At 45.4% G+C, this 15,353-nt stretch overlaps 12 non-coding genes across 12 annotated transcripts; 5 read left to right on the top strand and 7 right to left on the bottom strand.

Annotated features, from left to right (window-relative positions):
• Positions 1-571: 571 nt before the first annotated feature.
• On the bottom strand, positions 572-657 carry TRNAY-GUA (transfer RNA tyrosine (anticodon GUA)). Its single transcript is given in 2 exon segments — positions 572-607; positions 621-657. It is a non-coding gene; the product is annotated as a tRNA-Tyr (tRNA).
• Positions 658-2,325: 1,668 nt separating this feature from the next.
• On the bottom strand, positions 2,326-2,411 carry TRNAY-GUA (transfer RNA tyrosine (anticodon GUA)). The gene is given in 2 exon segments: positions 2,326-2,361; positions 2,375-2,411. It is a non-coding gene; the product is annotated as a tRNA-Tyr (tRNA).
• Positions 2,412-4,082: 1,671 nt separating this feature from the next.
• Positions 4,083-4,168, bottom strand: TRNAY-GUA (transfer RNA tyrosine (anticodon GUA)). Its single transcript is given in 2 exon segments — positions 4,083-4,118; positions 4,132-4,168. It is a non-coding gene; the product is annotated as a tRNA-Tyr (tRNA).
• Positions 4,169-5,204: 1,036 nt separating this feature from the next.
• On the top strand, positions 5,205-5,278 carry TRNAN-GUU (transfer RNA asparagine (anticodon GUU)). Its single transcript has one exon. It is a non-coding gene; the product is annotated as a tRNA-Asn (tRNA).
• A 566-nt stretch (positions 5,279-5,844) lies between these two features.
• TRNAY-GUA (transfer RNA tyrosine (anticodon GUA)) lies at positions 5,845-5,930 on the bottom strand. Its single transcript is given in 2 exon segments — positions 5,845-5,880; positions 5,894-5,930. It is a non-coding gene; the product is annotated as a tRNA-Tyr (tRNA).
• Positions 5,931-6,955: 1,025 nt separating this feature from the next.
• On the top strand, positions 6,956-7,029 carry TRNAN-GUU (transfer RNA asparagine (anticodon GUU)). The gene has a single exon. It is a non-coding gene; the product is annotated as a tRNA-Asn (tRNA).
• A 567-nt stretch (positions 7,030-7,596) lies between these two features.
• On the bottom strand, positions 7,597-7,682 carry TRNAY-GUA (transfer RNA tyrosine (anticodon GUA)). Its single transcript is given in 2 exon segments — positions 7,597-7,632; positions 7,646-7,682. It is a non-coding gene; the product is annotated as a tRNA-Tyr (tRNA).
• Positions 7,683-8,720: 1,038 nt separating this feature from the next.
• Positions 8,721-8,794, top strand: TRNAN-GUU (transfer RNA asparagine (anticodon GUU)). The gene has a single exon. It is a non-coding gene; the product is annotated as a tRNA-Asn (tRNA).
• A 567-nt stretch (positions 8,795-9,361) lies between these two features.
• Positions 9,362-9,447, bottom strand: TRNAY-GUA (transfer RNA tyrosine (anticodon GUA)). The gene is given in 2 exon segments: positions 9,362-9,397; positions 9,411-9,447. It is a non-coding gene; the product is annotated as a tRNA-Tyr (tRNA).
• Positions 9,448-11,118: 1,671 nt separating this feature from the next.
• TRNAY-GUA (transfer RNA tyrosine (anticodon GUA)) lies at positions 11,119-11,204 on the bottom strand. Its single transcript is given in 2 exon segments — positions 11,119-11,154; positions 11,168-11,204. It is a non-coding gene; the product is annotated as a tRNA-Tyr (tRNA).
• Positions 11,205-12,240: 1,036 nt separating this feature from the next.
• TRNAN-GUU (transfer RNA asparagine (anticodon GUU)) lies at positions 12,241-12,314 on the top strand. The gene has a single exon. It is a non-coding gene; the product is annotated as a tRNA-Asn (tRNA).
• A 1,690-nt stretch (positions 12,315-14,004) lies between these two features.
• On the top strand, positions 14,005-14,078 carry TRNAN-GUU (transfer RNA asparagine (anticodon GUU)). The gene has a single exon. It is a non-coding gene; the product is annotated as a tRNA-Asn (tRNA).
• The last annotated feature ends 1,275 nt before the right edge of the window (positions 14,079-15,353 follow it).

Genomic DNA, 15,353 nt, shown 5'->3' with positions numbered 1-15,353 from the left:
GACGGCAGTGTCCTCTTTTTGTTTCAGTTGCATGTTACAGAAAATCCTATGGTACCTCTCAACTTAAAGTTTCGGCCAGAAGAGGAGGGCACCGGTTGTAAGACCATTTCAACATGTACAGTGTGAAAAATTTTGAGAAGAGAAAAAAATCCCAGTGATTTGGATGACATAGTTGCAATGAAGAAAGAATGGTCCAGAGCCTTTGGCCCCCTATGGTTGTGGGCCTAAATGTCTTTCCATGCGCCACTCTGTTGCAAAGAAGATGACACATGACATGAGAAACTGGGAGGTTCAAGCAAAGCTTGAAGGTTGTGAAAACTTTTCTTTGTCTGATAACCAAAAGGTTGGTGGTTCAAGCCCACCCAGGGATGATTGTACCCTCTTTTTGTTTCAGTTGCATGTCAGAGTTGCAGAAAGTCCTACTGTGGTTCTCAACTGAGAGTTTCAGTCGGATGCCCATTTCAAATACACAACACAAACAAGAGACCCCTCTGAAAATAGATAGAAGACGAGGGCACCGGGAGAGCATTTGTCGACAGGTTGAAACATCATCTATGAGACTAACAAAAGTTCCTTCGAGCCGGAATTGAACCAGCGACCTAAGGATTGCTGATTTTCTACTACAGTCCTCCGCTCTACCAGCTGAGCTATCGAAGGCTTGCCGAGCTGGTTGTCGGGTGCTTCCTAAGCTTGCAAATGAGTTACATGAGTAGGGAAACAAAGGAGAATTGTCCCGCTCTTTGAAAAACTCGGCAAACCAAAACTTTGGAGAATACGTGCGTCGATCCCGTTACCTCTCGCATGCTAAGCGAGCGCTCTACCATTTGAGCTAATCCCCCTTCTGGCAGTCCATGTTGGGGTCCATGCTGGTTTCCATGTTGGGGTGCCTGATTCACCACAATTGTGATCATCACATACTTTTCAACCTGTAGCTTTAAGCTTTTTTTTTTTTTTTTTTTAAGTGTGGATGTCTTTCTCCCGTAAAAGAAGAAGGAGCGTGGAGCTTACAGGGTGCCGGGTGGTGTAAAAGTATAGGTGAGTCGTTAGTGTACAGAGTGAAGAATTGTGGGAAGAGAAAAGAAATCAGAATGATTTAAATAAGAAAGTCGCAACGTAGAAAAGATGGTCTAGATCCAATGGCCCATTTGGTTGTGGGCCCAAAAGCCTTTGCCTGTGCCACTTTGTTGCAAAGGCGAAAACATGTGGCATGAGAAACTGGGAGGTTGCGTGTATAAAAAGCATAGTCTGAAGGTCGTGAAAATGAGATGGTCAGGGATCGGGGGTCTCTATTCTATTTTTACGAGAAAAACATGTGATTCCGAACGGGGATAATGGCCAAATTGTAACAGGGGGCGTGAGTAAAATAGAGCACTTAGCAGAGGATGGTTTCGATCCATTGACCTCTGGGTTATGGGCCCAGCACGCTTCCGCTGTGCCACTCTGCTGCCAAACCTCCAGAAGAGAGGGGTAGCCTATTATCCGCTGACTGTTGTTAAGACGCTAATGTGGAGGCCATCTCTGTGTTGCAATTGTCCATTTGTTGGCGGCTGTAGTTCCACGCAGTTGTTATGTTTTATCATTCTCTTCTTTTTATTGTGTTGATCAGAAGGTCCTCTAAGAAACATACTCCATTTACCATGTTGTGGCTTTTTTACGACTTTAATCAAGGTGGGGGAGCGTGGTTGTCTCTGTGGCGCAATTGGTTAGCACGTTCGGCTGTTAACCGGAAGGTTGGTGGTTCAAGCCCACCCATGGACGGCAGTGTCCTCTTTTTGTTTCAGTTGCATGTTACAGAAAATCCTATGGTGCCTCTCAACTTAAAGTTTCGGCCAGAAGAGGAGGGCACCGGTTGTAAGACCATTTCAACATGTACAGTGTGAAAAATTTTGAGAAGAGAAAAAAATCCCAGTGATTTGGATGACATAGTTGCAATGTAGAAAGAATGGTCCAGAGCCTTTGGCCCCCTTTGGTTGTGGGCCTAAATGTCTTTCCATGCGCCACTCTGTTTCAAAGAAGATGACACATGACATGAGAAACTGGGAGGTTCAAGCAAAGCTTGAAGGTTGTGAAAACTTTTTTTTGTCTGATAACCAAAAGGTTGGTGGTTCAAGCCCACCCAGGGATGATTGTACCCTCTTTTTGTTTCAGTTGCATGTCAGAGTTACAGAAAGTCCTACTGTGGCTCTCAACTGAGAGTTTCGGTCGGATGCCCATTTCAAATACCCAACACAAACAAGAGACCCCTCTGAAAATAGATAGAAGACGAGGGCACCGGGAGAGCATTTGTCGACAGGTTGAAACATCATCTATGAGACTAACAAAAGTTCCTTCGAGCCGGAATTGAACCAGCGACCTAAGGATTGCTGATTTTCTACTACAGTCCTCCGCTCTACCAGCTGAGCTATCGAAGGCTTGCCGAGCTGGTTGTCGGGTGCTTCCTAAGCTTGCAAATGAGTTACATGAGTAGGGAAACAGAGGAGAATTGTCCCGCTCTTTGAAAAACTCTGCAAACCAAAACTTTGGAGAATACGGGCGTCGATCCCGTTACCTCTCGCATGCTAAGCGAGCACTCTACCATTTGAGCTAATCCCCCTTCTGGCAGTCCATGTTGGGGTCCATGCTGGTCTCCATGTTGGGGTGCCTGATTCACCACAATTGTGATCATCACATACTTTTCAACCTGTAGCTTTAAGGTTTTTTTTTTTGTTTTTTTTTTAAGTGTGGATGTCTTTCTCCCGTAAAAGCAGAAGGAGCGTGGAGCTTACAGGGTGCCGGGTGGTGTAAAAGTATAGGTGAGTCGTTAGTGTACAGAGTGAAGAATTGTGGGAAGAGAAAATAAATCAGAATGATTTAAATAAGAAAGTCGCAACGTAGAAAAGATGGTCTAGATCCAATGGCCCATTTGGTTGTGGGCCCAAAAGCCTTTGCCTGTGCCACTTTGTTGCAAAGGCGAAAACATGTGGCATGAGAAACTGGGAGGTTGCGTGTATAAAAAGCATAGTCTGAAGGTCGTGAAAATGAGATGGTCAGGGATCGGGGGTCTCTATTCTATTTTTACGAGAAAAACATGTGATTCCGACCGGGGATAATGGCCAAATTGTAACAGGGGGCGTGAGTAAAAGAGAGCACTTAGCAGAGGATGGTTTCGATCCATCGACCTCTGGGTTATGGGCCCAGCACGCTTCCGCTGCGCCACTCTGCTGCCATACCTCCAAAAGAGAGGGGTAGCCTATTACCCGCTGACTGTTGTTAAGACGCTAATGTGGAGGCCATCTCTGTGTTGCAATTGTCCATTTGTTGGCGGCTGTAGTTCCACGCAGTTGTTATGTTTTATCATTCTCTTCTTTTTATTGTGTTGATCAGAAGGTCCTCTAAGAAACATACTCCATTTACCATGTTGTGGCTTTTTTACGACTTTAATCAAAGCAGGGGAGCGTGGTTGTCTCTGTGGCGCAATTGGTTAGCGCGTTCGGCTGTTAACCGGAAGGTTGGTGGTTCAAGCCCACCCAGGGATGGCAGTGTCCTCTTTTTGTTTCAGTTGCATGTTACAGAAAATCCTATGGTGCCTCTCAACTTAAAGTTTCGGCCAGAAGAGGAGGGCACCGGTTGTAAGACCATTTCAACATGTACAGTGTGAAAAATTTTGAGAAGAGAAAAAAATCCCAGTGATTTGGATGACATAGTTGCAATGTAGAAAGAATGGTCCAGAGCCTTTGGCCCTCTTTGGTTGTGGGCCTAAATGTCTTTCCATGCGCCACTCTGTTTCAAAGAAGATGACACATGACATGAGAAACTGGGAGGTTCAAGCAAAGCTTGAAGGTTGTGAAAACTTTTTTTTGTCTGATAACCAAAAGGTTGGTGGTTCAAGCCCACCCAGGGATGATTGTACCCTCTTTTTGTTTCAGTTGCATGTCAGAGTTACAGAAAGTCCTACTGTGGCTCTCAACTGAGAGTTTCGGTCGGATGCCCATTTCAAATACCCAACACAAACAAGAGACCCCTCTGAAAATAGATAGAAGACGAGGGCACCGGGAGAGCATTTGTCGACAGGTTGAAACATCATCTATGAGACTAACAAAAGTTCCTTCGAGCCGGAATTGAACCAGCGACCTAAGGATTGCTGATTTTCTACTACAGTCCTCCGCTCTACCAGCTGAGCTATCGAAGGCTTGCCGAGCTGGTTGTCGGGTGCTTCCTAAGCTTGCAAATGAGTTACATGAGTAGGGAAACAGAGGAGAATTGTCCCGCTCTTTGAAAAACTCGGCAAACCAAAACTTTGGAGAATACGGGCGTCGATCCCGTTACCTCTCGCATGCTAAGCGAGCGCTCTACCATTTGAGCTAATCCCCCTTCTGGCAGTCCATGTTGGGGTCCATGCTGGTTTCCATGTTGGGGTGCCTGATTCACCACAATTGTGATCATCACATACTTTTCAACCTGTAGCTTTAAGCTTTTTTTTTGTTTTTTTTGTTTTTTTTTAAGTGTGGATGTCTTTCTCCCGTAAAAGCAGAAGGAGCGTGGAGCTTACAGGGTGCCGGGTAGTGTAAAAGTATAGGTGAGTCGTTAGTGTACAGAGTGAAGAATTGTGGGAAGAGAAAAGAAATCAGAATGATTTAAATAAGAAAGTCGCAACGTAGAAAAGATGGTCTAGATCCAATGGCCCATTTGGTTGTGGGCCCAAAAGCGTTTGCCTGTGCCACTTTGTTGCAAAGGCGAAAACATGTGGCATGAGAAACTGGGAGGTTGCGTGTATAAAAAGCATAGTCTGAAGGTCGTGAAAATGAGATGGTCAGGGATCGGGGGTCTCTATTCTATTTTTACGAGAAAAACATGTGATTCCGACCGGGGATAATGGCCAAATTGTAACAGGGGGCTTGAGTAAAAGAGAGCACTTAGCAGAGGATGGTTTCGATCCATCGACCTCTGGGTTATGGGCCCAGCACGCTTCCGCTGCGCCACTCTGCTGCCATACCTCCAAAAGAGAGGGGTAGCCTATTACCCGCTGACTGTTGTTAAGACGCTAATGTGGAGGCCATCTCTGTGTTGCAATTGTCCATTTGTTGGCGGCTGTAGTTCCACGCAGTTGTTATGTTTTATCATTCTCTTCTTTTTATTGTGTTGATCAGAAGGTCCTCTAAGAAACATACTCCATTTACCATGTTGTGGCTTTTTTACGACTTTAATCAAAGTGGGGGAGCGTGGTTGTCTCTGTGGCGCAATTGGTTAGCGCGTTCGGCTGTTAACCGGAAGGTTGGTGGTTCAAGCCCACCCAGGGACGGCAGTGTCCTCTTTTTGTTTCAGTTGCATGTTACAGAAAATCCTATGGTCCTCTCAACTTAAAGTTTCGGCCAGAAGAGGAGGGCATCGGTTGTAAGACCATTTCAACATGTACAGTGTGAAAAATTTTGAGAAGAGAAAAAAATCCCAGTGATTTGGATGACATAGTTGCAATGTAGAAAGAATGGTCCAGAGCCTTTGGCCCTCTTTGGTTGTGGGCCTAAATGTCTTTCCATGCGCCACTCTGTTTCAAAGAAGATGACACATGACATGAGAAACTGGGAGGTTCAAGCAAAGCTTGAAGGTTGTGAAAACTTTTTTTTGTCTGATAACCAAAAGGTTGGTGGTTCAAGCCCACCCAGGGATGATTGTACCCTCTTTTTGTTTCAGTTGCATGTCAGAGTTACAGAAAGTCCTACTGTGGCTCTCAACTGAGAGTTTCGGTCGGATGCCCATTTCAAATACCCAACACAAACAAGAGACCCCTCTGAAAATAGATAGAAGACGAGGGCACCGGGAGAGCATTTGTCGACAGGTTGAAACATCATCTATGAGACTAACAAAAGTTCCTTCGAGCCGGAATTGAACCAGCGACCTAAGGATTGCTGATTTTCTACTACAGTCCTCCGCTCTACCAGCTGAGCTATCGAAGGCTTGCCGAGCTGGTTGTCGGGTGCTTCCTAAGCTTGCAAATGAGTTACATGAGTAGGGAAACAGAGGAGAATTGTCCCGCTCTTTGAAAAACTCGGCAAACCAAAACTTTGGAGAATACGGGCGTCGATCCCGTTACCTCTCGCATGCTAAGCGAGCGCTCTACCATTTGAGCTAATCCCCCTTCTGGCAGTCCATGTTGGGGTCCATGCTGGTTTCCATGTTGGGGTGCCTGATTCACCACAATTGTGATCATCACATACTTTTCAACCTGTAGCTTTAAGCTTTTTTTTTTTTTTTTTAAGTGTGGATGTCTTTCTCCCGTAAAAGCAGAAGGAGCGTGGAGCTTACAGGGTGCCGGGTGGTGTAAAAGTATAGGTGAGTCGTTAGTGTACAGAGTGAAGAATTGTGGGAAGAGAAAATAAATCAGAATGATTTAAATAAGAAAGTCGCAACGTAGAAAAGATGGTCTAGATCCAATGGCCCATTTGGTTGTGGGCCCAAAAGCCTTTGCCTGTGCCACTTTGTTGCAAAGGCGAAAACATGTGGCATGAGAAACTGGGAGGTTGCGTGTATAAAAAGCATAGTCTGAAGGTCGTGAAAATGAGATGGTCAGGGATCGGGGGTCTCTATTCTATTTTTACGAGAAAAACATGTGATTCCGACCGGGGATAATGGCCAAATTGTAACAGGGGGCGTGAGTAAAAGAGAGCACTTAGCAGAGGATGGTTTCGATCCATCGACCTCTGGGTTATGGGCCCAGCACGCTTCCGCTGCGCCACTCTGCTGCCATACCTTCAAAAGAGAGGGGTAGCCTATTACCCGCTGACTGTTGTTAAGACGCTAATGTGGAGGCCATCTCTGTGTTGCAATTGTCCATTTGTTGGCGGCTGTAGTTCCACGCAGTTGTTATGTTTTATCATTCTCTTCTTTTTATTGTGTTGATCAGAAGGTCCTCTAAGAAACATACTCCATTTACCATGTTGTGGCTTTTTTACGACTTTAATCAAATTGGGGGAGCGTGGTTGTCTCTGTGGCGCAATTGGTTAGCGCGTTCGGCTGTTAACCGGAAGGTTGGTGGTTCAAGCCCACCCAGGGACGGCAGTGTCCTCTTTTTGTTTCAGTTGCATGTTACAGAAAATCCTATGGTGCCACTCAACTTAAAGTTTCGGCCAGAAGAGGAGGGCACCGGTTGTAAGACCATTTCAACATGTACAGTGTGAAAAATTTTGAGAAGAGAAAAAAATCCCAGTGATTTGGATGACATAGTTGCAATGTAGAAAGAATGGTCCAGAGCCTTTGGCCCTCTTTGGTTGTGGGCCTAAATGTCTTTCCATGCGCCACTCTGTTTCAAAGAAGATGACACATGACATGAGAAACTGGGAGGTTCAAGCAAAGCTTGAAGGTTGTGAAAACTTTTTTTTGTCTGATAACCAAAAGGTTGGTGGTTCAAGCCCACCCAGGGATGATTGTACCCTCTTTTTGTTTCAGTTGCATGTCAGAGTTACAGAAAGTCCTACTGTGGCTCTCAACTGAGAGTTTCGGTCGGATGCCCATTTCAAATACCCAACACAAACAAGAGACCCCTCTGAAAATAGATAGAAGACGAGGGCACCGGGAGAGCATTTGTCGACAGGTTGAAACATCATCTATGAGACTAACAAAAGTTCCTTCGAGCCGGAATTGAACCAGCGACCTAAGGATTGCTGATTTTCTACTACAGTCCTCCGCTCTACCAGCTGAGCTATCGAAGGCTTGCCGAGCTGGTTGTCGGGTGCTTCCTAAGCTTGCAAATGAGTTACATGAGTAGGGAAACAGAGGAGAATTGTCCCGCTCTTTGAAAAACTCGGCAAACCAAAACTTTGGAGAATACGGGCGTCGATCCCGTTACCTCTCGCATGCTAAGCGAGCGCTCTACCATTTGAGCTAATCCCCCTTCTGGCAGTCCATGTTGGGGTCCATGCTGGTTTCCATGTTGGGGTGCCTGATTCACCACAATTGTGATCATCACATACTTTTCAACCTGTAGCTTTAAGGTTTTTTTGTTTTTTTTTATGTTTTTTTTTTAAGTGTGGATGTCTTTCTCCCGTAAAAGCAGAAGGAGCGTGGAGCTTACAGGGTGCCGGGTGGTGTAAAAGTATAGGTGAGTCGTTAGTGTACAGAGTGAAGAATTGTGGGAAGAGAAAAGAAATCAGAATGATTTAAATAAGAAAGTCGCAACGTAGAAAAGATGGTCTAGATCCAATGGCCCATTTGGTTGTGGGCCCAAAAGCCTTTGCCTGTGCCACTTTGTTGCAAAGGCGAAAACATGTGGCATGAGAAACTGGGAGGTTGCGTGTATAAAAAGCATAGTCTGAAGGTCGTGAAAATGAGATGGTCAGGGATCGGGGGTCTCTATTCTATTTTTACGAGAAAAACATGTGATTCCGACCGGGGATAATGGCCAAATTGTAACAGGGGGCGTGAGTAAAAGAGAGCACTTAGCAGAGGATGGTTTCGATCCATCGACCTCTGGGTTATGGGCCCAGCACGCTTCCGCTGCGCCACTCTGCTGCCATACCTCCAAAAGAGAGGGGTAGCCTATTACCCGCTGACTGTTGTTAAGACGCTAATGTGGAGGCCATCTCTGTGTTGCAATTGTCCATTTGTTGGCGGCTGTAGTTCCACGCAGTTGTTATGTTTTATCATTCTCTTCTTTTTATTGTGTTGATCAGAAGGTCCTCTAAGAAACATACTCCATTTACCATGTTGTGGCTTTTTTACGACTTTAATCAAAGTGGGGGAGCGTGGTTGTCTCTGTGGCGCAATTGGTTAGCGCGTTCGGCTGTTAACCGGAAGGTTGGTGGTTCAAGCCCACCCAGGGACGGCAGTGTCCTCTTTTTGTCTCAGTTGCATGTTACAGAAAATCCTATGGTGCCTCTCAACTTAAAGTTTCGGCCAGAAGAGGAGGGCACCGGTTGTAAGACCATTTCAACATGTACAGTGTGAAAAATTTTGAGAAGAGAAAAAAATCCCAGTGATTTGGATGACATAGTTGCAATGTAGAAAGAATGGTCCAGAGCCTTTGGCCCCCTTTGGTTGTGGGCCTAAATGTCTTTCCATGCGCCACTCTGTTTCAAAGAAGATGACACATGACATGAGAAACTGGGAGGTTCAAGCAAAGCTTGAAGGTTGTGAAAACTTTTTTTTGTCTGATAACCAAAAGGTTGGTGGTTCAAGCCCACCCAGGGATGATTGTACCCTCTTTTTGTTTCAGTTGCATGTCAGAGTTACAGAAAGTCCTACTGTGGCTCTCAACTGAGAGTTTCGGTCGGATGCCCATTTCAAATACCCAACACAAACAAGAGACCCCTCTGAAAATAGATAGAAGACGAGGGCACCGGGAGAGCATTTGTCGACAGGTTGAAACATCATCTATGAGACTAACAAAAGTTCCTTCGAGCCGGAATTGAACCAGCGACCTAAGGATTGCTGATTTTCTACTACAGTCCTCCGCTCTACCAGCTGAGCTATCGAAGGCTTGCCGAGCTGGTTGTCGGGTGCTTCCTAAGCTTGCAAATGAGTTACATGAGTAGGGAAACAGAGGAGAATTGTCCCGCTCTTTGAAAAACTCTGCAAACCAAAACTTTGGAGAATACGGGCGTCGATCCCGTTACCTCTCGCATGCTAAGCGAGCGCTCTACCATTTGAGCTAATCCCCCTTCTGGCAGTCCATGTTGGGGTCCATGCTGGTCTCCATGTTGGGGTGCCTGATTCACCACAATTGTGATCATCACATACTTTTCAACCTGTAGCTTTAAGGTTTTTTTTTTTGTTTTTTTTTTAAGTGTGGATGTCTTTCTCCCGTAAAAGCAGAAGGAGCGTGGAGCTTACAGGGTGCCGGGTGGTGTAAAAGTATAGGTGAGTCGTTAGTGTACAGAGTGAAGAATTGTGGGAAGAGAAAATAAATCAGAATGATTTAAATAAGAAAGTCGCAACGTAGAAAAGATGGTCTAGATCCAATGGCCCATTTGGTTGTGGGCCCAAAAGCCTTTGCCTGTGCCACTTTGTTGCAAAGGCGAAAACATGTGGCATGAGAAACTGGGAGGTTGCGTGTATAAAAAGCATAGTCTGAAGGTCGTGAAAATGAGATGGTCAGGGATCGGGGGTCTCTATTCTATTTTTACGAGAAAAACATGTGATTCCGACCGGGGATAATGGCCAAATTGTAACAGGGGGCGTGAGTAAAAGAGAGCACTTAGCAGAGGATGGTTTCGATCCATCGACCTCTGGGTTATGGGCCCAGCACGCTTCCGCTGCGCCACTCTGCTGCCATACCTCCAAAAGAGAGGGGTAGCCTATTACCCGCTGACTGTTGTTAAGACGCTAATGTGGAGGCCATCTCTGTGTTGCAATTGTCCATTTGTTGGCGGCTGTAGTTCCACGCAGTTGTTATGTTTTATCATTCTCTTCTTTTTATTGTGTTGATCAGAAGGTCCTCTAAGAAACATACTCCATTTACCATGTTGTGGCTTTTTTACGACTTTAATCAAAGCAGGGGAGCGTGGTTGTCTCTGTGGCGCAATTGGTTAGCGCGTTCGGCTGTTAACCGGAAGGTTGGTGGTTCAAGCCCACCCAGGGATGGCAGTGTCCTCTTTTTGTTTCAGTTGCATGTTACAGAAAATCCTATGGTGCCTCTCAACTTAAAGTTTCGGCCAGAAGAGGAGGGCACCGGTTGTAAGACCATTTCAACATGTACAGTGTGAAAAATTTTGAGAAGAGAAAAAAATCCCAGTGATTTGGATGACATAGTTGCAATGTAGAAAGAATGGTCCAGAGCCTTTGGCCCTCTTTGGTTGTGGGCCTAAATGTCTTTCCATGCGCCACTCTGTTTCAAAGAAGATGACACATGACATGAGAAACTGGGAGGTTCAAGCAAAGCTTGAAGGTTGTGAAAACTTTTTTTTGTCTGATAACCAAAAGGTTGGTGGTTCAAGCCCACCCAGGGATGATTGTACCCTCTTTTTGTTTCAGTTGCATGTCAGAGTTACAGAAAGTCCTACTGTGGCTCTCAACTGAGAGTTTCGGTCGGATGCCCATTTCAAATACCCAACACAAACAAGAGACCCCTCTGAAAATAGATAGAAGACGAGGGCACCGGGAGAGCATTTGTCGACAGGTTGAAACATCATCTATGAGACTAACAAAAGTTCCTTCGAGCCGGAATTGAACCAGCGACCTAAGGATTGCTGATTTTCTACTACAGTCCTCCGCTCTACCAGCTGAGCTATCGAAGGCTTGCCGAGCTGGTTGTCGGGTGCTTCCTAAGCTTGCAAATGAGTTACATGAGTAGGGAAACAGAGGAGAATTGTCCCGCTCTTTGAAAAACTCGGCAAACCAAAACTTTGGAGAATACGGGCGTCGATCCCGTTACCTCTCGCATGCTAAGCGAGCGCTCTACCATTTGAGCTAATCCCCCTTCTGGCAGTCCATGTTGGGGTCCATGCTGGTTTCCATGTTGGGGTGCCTGATTCACCACAATTGTGATCATCACATACTTTTCAACCTGTAGCTTTAAGCTTTTTTTTTGTTTTTTTTGTTTTTTTTTAAGTGTGGATGTCTTTCTCCCGTAAAAGCAGAAGGAGCGTGGAGCTTACAGGGTGCCGGGTAGTGTAAAAGTATAGGTGAGTCGTTAGTGTACAGAGTGAAGAATTGTGGGAAGAGAAAAGAAATCAGAATGATTTAAATAAGAAAGTCGCAACGTAGAAAAGATGGTCTAGATCCAATGGCCCATTTGGTTGTGGGCCCAAAAGCGTTTGCCTGTGCCACTTTGTTGCAAAGGCGAAAACATGTGGCATGAGAAACTGGGAGGTTGCGTGTATAAAAAGCATAGTCTGAAGGTCGTGAAAATGAGATGGTCAGGGATCGGGGGTCTCTATTCTATTTTTACGAGAAAAACATGTGATTCCGACCGGGGATAATGGCCAAATTGTAACAGGGGGCTTGAGTAAAAGAGAGCACTTAGCAGAGGATGGTTTCGATCCATCGACCTCTGGGTTATGGGCCCAGCACGCTTCCGCTGCGCCACTCTGCTGCCATACCTCCAAAAGAGAGGGGTAGCCTATTACCCGCTGACTGTTGTTAAGACGCTAATGTGGAGGCCATCTCTGTGTTGCAATTGTCCATTTGTTGGCGGCTGTAGTTCCACGCAGTTGTTATGTTTTATCATTCTCTTCTTTTTATTGTGTTGATCAGAAGGTCCTCTAAGAAACATACTCCATTTACCATGTTGTGGCTTTTTTACGACTTTAATCAAAGTGGGGGAGCGTGGTTGTCTCTGTGGCGCAATTGGTTAGCGCGTTCGGCTGTTAACCGGAAGGTTGGTGGTTCAAGCCCACCCAGGGACGGCAGTGTCCTCTTTTTGTTTCAGTTGCATGTTACAGAAAATCCTATGGTCCTCTCAACTTAAAGTTTCGGCCAGAAGAGGAGGGCATCGGTTGTAAGACCATTTCAACATGTACAGTGTGAAAAATTTTGAGAAGAGAAAAAAATCCCAGTGATTTGGATGACATAGTTGCAATGTAGAAAGAATGGTCCAGAGCCTTTGGCCCTCTTTGGTTGTGGGCCTAAATGTCTTTCCATGCGCCACTCTGTTTCAAAGAAGATGACACATGACATGAGAAACTGGGAGGTTCAAGCAAAGCTTGAAGGTTGTGAAAACTTTTTTTTGTCTGATAACCAAAAGGTTGGTGGTTCAAGCCCACCCAGGGATGATTGTACCCTCTTTTTGTTTCAGTTGCATGTCAGAGTTACAGAAAGTCCTACTGTGGCTCTCAACTGAGAGTTTCGGTCGGATGCCCATTTCAAATACCCAACACAAACAAGAGACCCCTCTGAAAATAGATAGAAGACGAGGGCACCGGGAGAGCATTTGTCGACAGGTTGAAACATCATCTATGAGACTAACAAAAGTTCCTTCGAGTCGGAATTGAACCAGCGACCTAAGGATTGCTGATTTTCTACTACAGTCCTCCGCTCTACCAGCTGAGCTATCGAAGGCTTGCCGAGCTGGTTGTCGGGTGCTTCCTAAGCTTGCAAATGAGTTACATGAGTAGGGAAACAGAGGAGAATTGTCCCGCTCTTTGAAAAACTCGGCAAACCAAAACTTTGGAGAATACGGGCGTCGATCCCGTTACCTCTCGCATGCTAAGCGAGCGCTCTACCATTTGAGCTAATCCCCCTTCTGGCAGTCCATGTTGGGGTCCATGCTGGTTTCCATGTTGGGGTGCCTGATTCACCACAATTGTGATCATCACATACTTTTCAACCTGTAGCTTTAAGGTTTTTTTTTTTTTTTTTATGTTTTTTTTTTAAGTGTGGATGTCTTTCTCCCGTAAAAGCAGAAGGAGCGTGGAGCTTACAGGGTGCCGGGTGGTGTAAAAGTATAGGTGAGTCGTTAGTGTACAGAGTGAAGAATTGTGGGAAGAGAAAAGAAATCAGAATGATTTAAATAAGAAAGTCGCAACGTAGAAAAGATGGTCTAGATCCAATGGCCCATTTGGTTGTGGGCCCAAAAGCCTTTGCCTGTGCCACTTTGTTGCAAAGGCGAAAACATGTGGCATGAGAAACTGGGAGGTTGCGTGTATAAAAAGCATAGTCTGAAGGTCGTGAAAATGAGATGGTCAGGGATCGGGGGTCTCTATTCTATTTTTACGAGAAAAACATGTGATTCCGACCGGGGATAATGGCCAAATTGTAACAGGGGGCGTGAGTAAAAGAGAGCACTTAGCAGAGGATGGTTTCGATCCATCGACCTCTGGGTTATGGGCCCAGCACGCTTCCGCTGCGCCACTCTGCTGCCATACCTCCAAAAGAGAGGGGTAGCCTATTACCCGCTGACTGTTGTTAAGACGCTAATGTGGAGGCCATCTCTGTGTTGCAATTGTCCATTTGTTGGCGGCTGTAGTTCCACGCAGTTGTTATGTTTTATCATTCTCTTCTTTTTATTGTGTTGATCAGAAGGTCCTCTAAGAAACATACTCCATTTACCATGTTGTGGCTTTTTTACGACTTTAATCAAAGTGGGGGAGCGTGGTTGTCTCTGTGGCGCAATTGGTTAGCGCGTTCGGCTGTTAACCGGAAGGTTGGTGGTTCAAGCCCACCCAGGGACGGCAGTGTCCTCTTTTTGTTTCAGTTGCATGTTACAGAAAATCCTATGGTCCTCTCAACTTAAAGTTTCGGCCAGAAGAGGAGGGCATCGGTTGTAAGACCATTTCAACATGTACAGTGTGAAAAATTTTGAGAAGAGAAAAAAATCCCAGTGATTTGGATGACATAGTTGCAATGTAGAAAGAATGGTCCAGAGCCTTTGGCCCTCTTTGGTTGTGGGCCTAAATGTCTTTCCATGCGCCACTCTGTTTCAAAGAAGATGACACATGACATGAGAAACTGGGAGGTTCAAGCAAAGCTTGAAGGTTGTGAAAACTTTTTTTTGTCTGATAACCAAAAGGTTGGTGGTTCAAGCCCACCCAGGGATGATTGTACCCTCTTTTTGTTTCAGTTGCATGTCAGAGTTACAGAAAGTCCTACTGTGGCTCTCAACTGAGAGTTTCGGTCGGATGCCCATTTCAAATACCCAACACAAACAAGAGACCCCTCTGAAAATAGATAGAAGACGAGGGCACCGGGAGAGCATTTGTCGACAGGTTGAAACATCATCTATGAGACTAACAAAAGTTCCTTCGAGTCGGAATTGAACCAGCGACCTAAGGATTGCTGATTTTCTACTACAGTCCTCCGCTCTACCAGCTGAGCTATCGAAGGCTTGCCGAGCTGGTTGTCGGGTGCTTCCTAAGCTTGCAAATGAGTTACATGAGTAGGGAAACAGAGGAGAATTGTCCCGCTCTTTGAAAAACTCGGCAAACCAAAACTTTGGAGAATACGGGCGTCGATCCCGTTACCTCTCGCATGCTAAGCGAGCGCTCTACCATTTGAGCTAATCCCCCTTCTGGCAGTCCATGTTGGGGTCCATGCTGGTTTCCATGTTGGGGTGCCTGATTCACCACAATTGTGATCATCACATACTTTTCAACCTGTAGCTTTAAGGTTTTTTTTTTTTTTTTTATGTTTTTTTTTTAAGTGTGGATGTCTTTCTCCCGTAAAAGCAGAAGGAGCGTGGAGCTTACAGGGTGCCGGGTGGTGTAAAAGTATAGGTGAGTCGTTAGTGTACAGAGTGAAGAATTGTGGGAAGAGAAAAGAAATCAGAATGATTTAAATAAGAAAGTCGCAACGTAGAAAAGATGGTCTAGATCCAATGGCCCATTTGGTTGTGGGCCCAAAAGCCTTTGCCTGTGCCACTTTGTTGCAAAGGCGAAAACATGTGGCATGAGAAACTGGGAGGTTGCGTGTATAAAAAGCATAGTCTGAAGGTCGTGAAAATGAGATGG

Source organism: Rhinoderma darwinii, unplaced genomic scaffold, assembly GCF_050947455.1.
Source record: "Rhinoderma darwinii isolate aRhiDar2 unplaced genomic scaffold, aRhiDar2.hap1 Scaffold_481, whole genome shotgun sequence".
NCBI classification, from domain to species: Eukaryota; Metazoa; Chordata; class Amphibia; order Anura; family Rhinodermatidae; genus Rhinoderma; species Rhinoderma darwinii.
This window is presented reverse-complemented; position numbering and strand designations above follow the sequence as displayed.